General features: G+C 45.7%; 1 pseudogene; it reads left to right on the top strand.

The window, feature by feature from the left end:
• The first annotated feature begins 9665 nt into the window (after positions 1-9665).
• Positions 9666-9783, top strand: LOC126102416 (5S ribosomal RNA; annotated as a pseudogene).
• Positions 9784-10189: the final 406 nt, after the last annotated feature.

Below are 10189 nucleotides of genomic sequence, written 5' to 3'. Positions count from 1 at the left end.
ATTCGACGGCCAACACCGCGGTTCCTGGTGTGTCCGCTGTGCCGTGCGTGTGATCATTGCTTGTACAGCCCTCTCGCAGTGTCCGGAGCAAGTATGGTGGGTCTGACACACCGGTGTCAATGTGTTCTTTTTTCCATTTCCAGGAGTGTATGTACTGGCGTGACAAAAGTCCTGGGATACCTCCTAATATGGCGCCGTACCTTCTTTTGCCCAGCGTAGTGCGGCAACTCGACATGGCATGGGCTCAACAAGAAATACTGAACCTTGATGCGTTTATAGCCGTTCATAATTAGCAAAATGTTTCTGGTGAAAGATTTTGTGCACGAACTGACCTCTCGATTGAGCCCTATGAATGTTTAATGAGATTCCTGTCGGGCGATCTGGGTAGGGAAACCATTCGCTCGTTTTGTCCAGGACGTACTTCAAATCAATCGTGATCAGTTGTGCGCTGGCGACGTGGCGCATTGTTACCCATAAAAAGTAGGTATAGATGGTTTCCAGATAGCCTGACATGTCCATTTCCAGTCACTGATCAACTCAGTTGGAGCAGAGGATCCAATCCACTTCATATAACACATCCCACGCCATTATGGAACCACCATCAGCTTTTCGACAAACTGGGTCCAAGGCTTCGAGAGCTCTGTGCCTCACCAGAAACCAACCATCAGCTTACCAACTGAAATCGGGACTCATCTGACCAGGTCACGGTTTTGCAGTCGTCTAGGGTCCAACCAATAACGTCACGAGCCCAGGAGAGGCGCTGCAGACAACGTAGTGCCGTTAGCGTCGGTCGTATAATGCCGTAGCCCATCAATGCCAAATTTCGCCCCACTGTCCTGACGGATATGTTCGTCGCTCGTCCCATATTGAATTCTGCGGTTCACGCAGTGTTGCTTGTCTGTTAGCACTGACAACTCTACGCAAACGCCGCTGCTGTCGGTTGTTCAGTGAAGGCCGTCGGCCACTGCGTTCTCTCTGGTGAGAGATAATGCCTGTAATCTGGTATTCTCGGCACACTCTTGACACTGTAGATCTCGGTATACTGAATACCCTATCTCCGAAGTGGGGTGCCCCATGTGTCTAGCTACAACTACCACGCCGCTTTCAAAGTCTGTTTATTCGCGTCGTGCGGCCATAATCACTTCGGAAACCGCTTCACGCACTGCCTTTTGTGCCTCATGTACGCGATACTACCGCCATCTCACGGCAAGAAAAAAGTAATAAAAGTGAGATAGTGTTAATACTTTCATCCTTCTTTACCTCCTCTGTATTACTGCAGATGACGTGTCACTGAGCACATTTGTACTGTGCATGCAGTACGCGTGAGGTGCCTAGTTTTTTCCACTGCTCTGTGTGAAATACATAAGTTCTTGTACACTTCACTAACCTGCTGTCTTCATGATGATGATGTCCCCAGCGCAGAAAACAGCACGCAGGTCGTGGATTCTTTTTCTTGAGGCTGAAATTAACTTCGCAAGGAACTGCTGCTACGAGTAAACTATAACTCATTTGGGATGCCACTCGCGTTTTTATTGATGTAGACACGAGAAACTATTCTTGATCACAACGTATTGAACATATTTTTCCATAGCCATTATATCTGGCTAAAACAACATGAAATACATCCTGCCACAGACAACAGTCCGCAGCTCGTGGTCGTGCGGTAGCGTTCTCGCCTCTCACGCCCGGGTTCCCGGGTTCGATTCCCGGCGGGGTCAGGGATTTTCTGTGCCTCGTGATGACTGGATGTTGTGTGATGTCCTTAGGTTAGTTAGGTTTAAGTAGTTCTAAGTTCTAGGGGACTGATGACCATAGATGTTGAGTCCCATAGTGCTCAGAGCCATTTGAGCCATTTTGAACCACAGACAACATGTCTGTCTACTGGAACCGTCAGAACTGGAGAATAAAATTACATGAATCAAATGCTACTATTACAGACAACATGTCTGTACCTAGCGACGGTCGGAACTGTAGTAAACAAAATTGCATGAAACAAATTCTGTTATAACAGACAACATGTCTGTCTAATGGAACGGTCAGAACTGGAGAGCCGGACTGCCCGAGACACTTCGCGCGCCAAGCCAGCAAGGCGTGACCCGAACGCCACCGAAGTGCATCGGCAGTAATATCGTCAGTCTTTTGTTTTAGTAATATTTTGATTTTTATAATTTTGAAATGACTGATTGATAGCTGGCTGTTGAGAGATGTTTATTTAAAAAAAATGAAGTAATTTGGATGGCAGATTTAATCAATAATATCAACTAAAGTTTAACGTTTTGGCGCCCTACTGCCGAACACAGCAGCCAATCACAGAGCAGCAGGATCATGTAGGCGGTCTTTCTCACGGGAATGGTACCGAATCTGTCACCGGTACCTCATCCCACATTGCGTCATCTCCATGCTTCTTGCATCTCCACTGCCCTGGGAATAGCTTCCTGGAGCCTAATATGATGGCTGAATAAGCCAGAAATATTACAATCTGTACACGTGCATATCGGTATCCCATGACTTCTGTCGCCTCATCGTGATATGAGTAAGAAAGATAAGGAAATTGCTGCGTGCCTACGAATAGTGCGAACTGAAAGAAATTGAGAAATTGAGGGGGGGAGGGGAGGGGTTGATGGGGTGGGGAGACTGGAATTAAGAATGCAGAACGCGTCGCGGTGGAGGGCAGAGCTGTGCTCGCCGCCTTGAGCGAGGTGCCGCGCGCTCTGCGGGGCCGCGGCGTCGCGGCGTGAGGTGGCGGCGCGGCGAGGCTGCGCGCTGCGACACGCAGCATCGCATGCTGCCGCCACGCCGGCCGCCGGCACGCGCCGCACGCATTCCCGTCACGCAATGCGTACATCATTAAGGGGCACTGCCATTACCTGCCGAGCGCGCGACGCGCAGCCACTTCGATCTGCCGCTCGCGGTCTCTTCGATGACCCGCGGCGCATGAAAAAGAGCAGACAATGAAAGGAAATATGTGTGTCTGTGTGTGTGTGTGTGTGTGTGTGTGTGTGTGTGTGTGTGTGTATGTCGAGTTTAAGCATGTGTCACTGCCCAGAGGCTTTGATGGAGAGGCTAGTCATGGAACAGTCTTCATATCTAGCTATCGATATTCAGACATTGTCTAAGCAGTACGAAAAATTGGTCATATCATAGCACAAGAAAACGGCGAATACGTCCTACGCCTAGTTAGGGATGTAAAAGAAGAGAATTAGCTTTTCGACTGATGTGGCAACTTGAAAGACGTTTAAATCAAAAGACTTTGACATATTCGCGCTTTTCTTTCTTCTTAGTATTAATACCCTTGTCATCTAACATAATCCATCGTGTCAAGTAAAGTAACACGATACATTGTGCCATGGCATATAACATACACCTGCCGTCATGCCATCCAACATGACATTTGTCACGTCGTGCAACATGACACAACGTGTCATCAAAGTTTAGGACGACTGCATCCCCACTCAGGAATAGTTCTTATTACAGATACACCCTCCACTCTCGGCTACTTCCTATTGCAGATGCATCCCACTCTCCAGAAGCACATAAATCTCTGTCTATTTGTTCTTACACCCCTCACCATACATGTAACAGGGAGTGGATCTAAGAGAGCTCACTGCGCTGAGGATGTAGGGTTGGTTCCTAAAAAAGTGCGAATTCGTAAAAATGTTACGACTTAAATGTTTTTGAAGCTGCCAGATAAGTCGAAAAGCTAGTTCCCTTCTTTTACATCCGTAACTCTGCCCAGGAGATATTCGCCTTTCGTTGCGCTAGGATAGGAGTATTTTTCTTTCTGGTTCCTAATTTTTACTCTACCATAACTTCACAATAGGCCGCCACAGTATGACAACCAATGTTGATTTTTGTTGGCCTGGACGACGATTGATCCGGTATAGGTTTCTTGCTGTCTTTTGAATCATGTTATAATGTGTAAAGCCTCCATAAAACAAAAGGACTACCTTTAATTACATGTATTTGTCTGCTTTCTTACAAAGTTTGAGCCGATTCGTTCAGTTTTAAAGTACAAAAGTACCTATAAAAGTGTATCTTTTGGACATAAAATCCAAAGGAAGAAAGATTTCTTCAACGGGTTAAAATTCTCTTAGACCAACGTCCGACACATAGGTGGAACAAATGTGAACCATCAGTCTCGCTCCAGTCAGGAGTTATTTAAGGATGACTGTTTCTGCACATAAAATTGGAATTAGGTTGCTCGTTTTTGTGCATAAAATGCGAACAGTGCACATATAAATGTTGCTATTAGTTGAGCATTAATTTCAGCACAATTAAAATACTTCGCAGAAAGAAATTAATCGATTCACACAGTTTTCCTTGCTCGACATACTGTAACATAGCTACAGTAATACTGATGTGTGAATGGCTATACGGGTGGCCTTTGCTGCGGGCTACACCAAAAACTTTTCATCCCATGCTCCTAGCTCAAATAGCAATCAAGCACCACGACCCACCCACAAACTGCAATTCTGCGTACGGCCTTTTAAACACGCTTCCGCACTGTAACGATTCTTCCGTGTTCTGATGTTACAGTATAACAAAATGGTTCAAATGGCTCTGAGCACTACGGGACTTAACTTCTGAGGTCATCAGTCCCCCAGACTTAGAAATACTTAAACCTAACTAACCTAGGGACATCATACACATCCATGCCCGAGGCAGGATTCGAACCGTAGCGGTCGCGCGGTTCCAGACTGTAGCGCCTAGAACCGCTCGGCCATACCGGCCTACAGCATAACAGATTACTACTAATTCACAATTATGTATATCTTATCTAGCTCTTTTAGAAAATGCCCTACATACTGCAGTGGGAAATATCAGCACAATGCATCAACTAGAACAACAATCGGAAACGTACTTCAGATGTTCAGAAATTAAAATTTGGTGCTTCACAAAACAAAAAAAAAATGTAATATGCTCTGAGTATGGTATCAAGGAAACAAAGCTGAAATCAGTAAACTGGCTGTGACAATTTGTTAGGGGTACAGGATATGGAATGACCACACATGCATAGCCCTGGTAAAGCCAGTTGGCAGACTTACGTTCATTTGTACGATATTGGGAAAAAGGGATCAATCTACAGAGAACATTGCTTACAAAACACTTGTGCAACCTACGCTATGATATTGCTCAAGTGTGTTCGACTAACACACACTAAGAAGGGAAGGATGTTGTCGACAGATTTGTTTGACGCCTACACTTATTCTCTGAATATGAGACTTGATAGATGCTTTTAAGCACTCCATATAGGAATGAAACAGGAAGAAACCTTAAAATGTGGTGCAATGGGAAGGACCCACTTCCACGTACTTCACAGTGATCTGTAAGGTATGGATATATATGTAGATTTAGAGAAGCAGATCTAGAGTCATAGTATACACACTGAAGAGCCAAAGAAACTGGTACACCTGCCTAATATCGTGTAGAGCCCCTGCGAGCAGGCAGAAGTGCAGCAACACGACGTGTCATGAACTCGACTAAAGTCTGAAGTAGTGCTGGAGGGAACTGACACCATGAATCCTGCAGGGCTGTCCATAAAACCGTAGAGGGAGGAGGTCTCTTGTGAACAACACGTTACAAGGCATCCCAAATATGCTCAATAATGTTCATGTCTGGAGAGTTTGTCGGCCAGCGGAAGTGTTTAAAATCAGACGAGTGTTTCTGGAGGCACTCTGTAGCAATTCTGAACGTGTGGGGTGTCGCATTGTCCTGCTGGAATTGCCCAAATCCGTCGGACTGCACAATGGACATGGATACAGGTGATCAGGCAGGATGCTTACACACGTGTCACCCGTCAGAGTGTAACGCCGGAAATGTAAATCCTCCTATTTACATCTATAGTACTATAAATTATTTTCTTTATTTTGTTACCTGAAAATATGACATTTCTGTGTCTTTATATATCGTAATTGTTTTACTATTTGTATATATACATATTTATGCATTTATGTCGATGTATAATTGGTTTGTTTTGTAAATATTATTTGTATTTTTACGCTGGGTCTGGCCTAGGGAAAACTATGCTATCGAACGACTACACCGATAGGTCGTGTGGAGAAGCAAAGTGTTTAGGATCTTTGGTAGTGTTAACTCTGCCGCGTGGAGCGCGGTCAGAGGAGAGTCTGGCTGGGGTAGGGCGGTGGAGCAGGTGTGTTGTGTGACGCTCCCGCGAGTTGCCGCGCTTTCGGGGTTTGGCAGCATGTAATTGTGCTCGACTTGCGATGATAGTTTCTGACACTGTGTCGCGGACGGGAAGCATTAGCTGGCGCACATCAAGAGCCCGTTTCGCCTGGTGACAGTGCCGAGAAGAAGGCGCGCCAACATCCAGCTTCTGCAACAGCGACGGCCGACAATGAGTGACTGTCGCCACCTCCTCGACCGACGACTTCAAACCTTCAATCAACCAACAAGGAAGACTGGAAGCACGTAAAGTTTTAGAACTGTGTGGCAGACCTCAGCTTTTAAAATTGTTGCATCACAAAATTACAGCAACTTAACATGAACCTTTGTTGCTCATTGTCCCTATTGAATTACCAAGCAGGGTCCCTTCCTTTTCCGAAATAAACCCGAGTGTCGTTGAAATTCAGACGCCAGCATTAAAGTAATATCATTCCATTTCACTGCTTTAATTTCAGAGTTCAGTTAAGGTATTCATAGCTGGCTACAATATTTAGATTACCCAAGCACAAATTAGGAGTGCGAGTTTTGTTAGCATATTTTAGCTTACCTGTGACTGCAGCTCAGCTTGGTACGTACTAAATGTTACTATTGTCAATTGTTCAGAATCATTTAATTCAAGTTCAAAGTTAAATCTCTTATTTATAAATTGCTTAGATTCAAGTAGCTTTTGAAATGATTGTTGAGGTAGCCCAAGATTAACCGTATTTTACTAAATTTCGATGTGCTTCAGAAACAAAGCTCACTATTAATTTCAGTCACTAAATTAACTTTCAATTTTCCGGTTTTATTAATTCTTTTGCTAAATTAAGTCAGAGTGTAGCGAAATTTATTACTTCTGACAATCTTTCAGTTTTCACACTACACGTGTCAACCTTCAGTTGCCACGCTTCTAGTGCTAATTATATGTGTAATAACCTTTCTTTTTCAGTTACTATAGTAATTGTCCATAGGGCTGGCGACCGTAATTTTCCCCAAATCTCTAATATCTAATTTCCGCTAGTTAATTGTTAACGTAACGGTCGCACATTTACTTTCTTTATTAACTTTACCCCTTTTCAAAATTAATATCCACAAGTTTCATTTGCATTTTTCTTTTCATTTAGATGTAACCCTTTCCTCCCTCTTTACCGACAGATTAACTTCGGTGACGATTGCTTTTCCCAAATCTCCATTACGTACACGCGGTTTAATTTTTCACTGTCATTAAGGTCGATGAGTGAGGGGGAGGTTACAAGAGTCGTATCTAGAGGTATCAGGGGTCTCATGTAACTCCAACTGCGCAGGCGTCCCACTCCATTACAGAGCCTCCACCAGCTTAAACAGTCCGCAGCTGACGTACAGGATCCATGCAAACATGAAGTTGTTTCCACACTGGTACATGTCCATCCGTTCGATACAATTTGAAACGACACTCGTCCGACCAGGAAACTTGTTTCCACTCATCAACAGTCCAATGTCCAATGTCGCCCAGGCGAGGCGTAAGGCTTTGTATCGTGCAGTCGTCAAGGGTAAACGAGTGGGCCTTCGTCTCCGAAAGCCCCATATCGACGATATTTCGTTGAATGGGTCGCACGCTGACACTTGTTAACGTCCCAGTATTGAAATCTGCTGCAATTCGCGGAAGGGTTGTGCTTTTGTCACGTTTAACGATTCTCTTCAGTCTCGTTGGTCACGTTCTTGCAGAATCTTTATCCGGCCGCAGCGATGTCAGAGGTTCGATGTTTTACCTGATTCCTGATATTCATGGTACGCTCATGAAATGATCTTACAGGAAAACCCCCACTTCATAGCTACCTCGGAGATGCTGTTTCCCATCGCTCGTGCGCCAACCATAACGCCATGTTCAAACTCACTTAAATCTCGATAACCTGTCATTGTAGCAGCAGTAACCGATCTAACACCTGCGTTGACACTTGTTGTCTTATATAGGCTTTGCCGACCTCAGCGCTGAATTCTACCTGTTTACATATCCTTGTATTTGAATACGCATGCCTATACCAGTTTCTTTGGCGCTTCAGTGTATTTTTCCAATTTGTGTAGCACAATGATTTTACTAAATCGTTATTTAGTTACGATTAGTCTTTATTCGGCTATTATGCGATTTTAAAGCGATCCTGCAATATTAACAATGGTGATTTTTTTGCATAAACTTATAAAATTATATGGTGTATGGCTTATGTCTACACGATCCAGTCACATTAGTTTGACCACCGCCTGCTCTCGACGTCAACGTTCAGTAACCTCCCACAAATGGCAAGTGGCAGCACTAGCAGTGGTGGGTACATGAAGCGCCTCGGTGGGACACGGAAAGCGGTGCAGTCATTGTCGCAAAGCGAAAACAGAGAGACTTATCTGACGTCCAAAAGGGCATCGTCATTGGCTTTCACATCAGGAGTGGAAGCATTTCCGTAACCAGAATGAGATTTTCACTCTGCAGCGGAGTGTGCGCTGTTATCAAACTTCCTGGCAGATTTAAACTGTGTGCCGGGCCGAGACTCGAACTCCGGACCTTTGCCTTTCGCGAGTAAGTGCTCTACCAACTGAGCTACCCAAGCACGAAAGGCAAAGGTCCTGAGTTCGAGTCTCGGCCCGGCACACAGTTTTAATCTGCCAGGAGGTTTCATTTCCGTAACCATTAAGTTTATAAACTGTTTGTGCGCCGACGTGGATAAAGTACACAGGGCATGGCAAAGCGGTGACATCCAAAACTGGCGTCGAGGCCGCTATGGAGCACCACGGGTCGCAGATAACAGGGGTGAACAACGGCTGCGGAGATGCGTGAGGGCGACTAGATGCGCAACTGTTGAGCAACTGACGGCCCAAATGAACCAAGTTGTTCATCGGCAACGAAGGCTGGAATCTGTACTCCAGTACCACAAAGGGGCGTTCACTGAGTGACAACAGGTGGCCTTTGCAGATGAATCACGTTTTATGTTCCGTTGGACAGATGGCTGTTGGCGTGTACCGTGTGAAACGTCTGAAAGCAAACACACTGGTAACAGCTGTCGGAATGGTGTTGGGCGGAAGAGTGAGCGTTACGGTCTTGGAAATGTTTTCGTGGCGCTCCCTGGGTGATCTCGTCATTCTGGAAGACGCAATGGATCAACACAAGTATGAATCTACCCTTGGGGACCACGTCTATCCCCACCTGCTGTTTGTTTTTCCTCGGCACGACGGCATCTACTAGCAGGACGAGTCAACGCGTCACACAGCTCGCTTTGCAAGTCCGTGGGTGGAACAGCACCAGTCCTCTGGCTAACACAGTCCCTGGATTTAAATCCTATCGAGAATCTGTGGGACCAGCTCAATAGGGCTGTTCGCAAAATAGATACTAAACCGTGAAACCTAGCGCAGCTGGCCTCTGCACTGGAGTCTTCATGGCTCCACATCCCTGTTGGTACCTTCGAAAACTTCACTGACTCTCTTTCCTGTCTTCCTTCGCGTTGCAAAAAGTGATTATTCAGACTTTAGACAGATGGTCAGCCAACGGCCTTGCCGCAGTGGTAACACCTGTTCCCGTCAGATCACCGAAGTTAAGCGCTGTCAGGCTGGGACAGCACTTGGATGGGTGACCATCCGGTCTGCCGAGCGCTGTTGGCAAACGGGGGGCACTCAGCCCTTGTGAGGCGAACTAAGGAGCTACTTGATTGAGGAGTAGCGGCGCCGGTATCGTAAACTGACATACGGCCGGGAGAGCGGTGTGCTGACCACATGCCCCTCCATATCCGCATCCAGTGACGGCTGTGGTCTGTGGATGACACGGTGGCCAGTCGGTACCGTTGGGCCCTCATGGCCTGTTCGGACGGAGACAGAGGGTTGCATTACTGTGAGTGGACCGCCTATATTCTTAATTACTTGTTTTATGTTTCAGGTGGTACAGTATAACATCCTGGAGTGATATGCTCGCTCATTTTCCAGGTTTGTGTTGTTGCACTTCATCCGAAATTTCATTTGCACCTATATTCGTTTTAGAGGAAAGCTTACTCCAGTGACGCGTATATGTATA

The sequence above is a fragment of the Schistocerca cancellata genome, chromosome 9 (genome assembly GCF_023864275.1).
Source record: "Schistocerca cancellata isolate TAMUIC-IGC-003103 chromosome 9, iqSchCanc2.1, whole genome shotgun sequence".
NCBI classification, from domain to species: domain Eukaryota; kingdom Metazoa; phylum Arthropoda; class Insecta; order Orthoptera; family Acrididae; genus Schistocerca; species Schistocerca cancellata.
The sequence above is the reverse complement of the archived record's forward strand: the minus strand, read 5'-3'. Positions and strand labels throughout refer to the sequence as shown.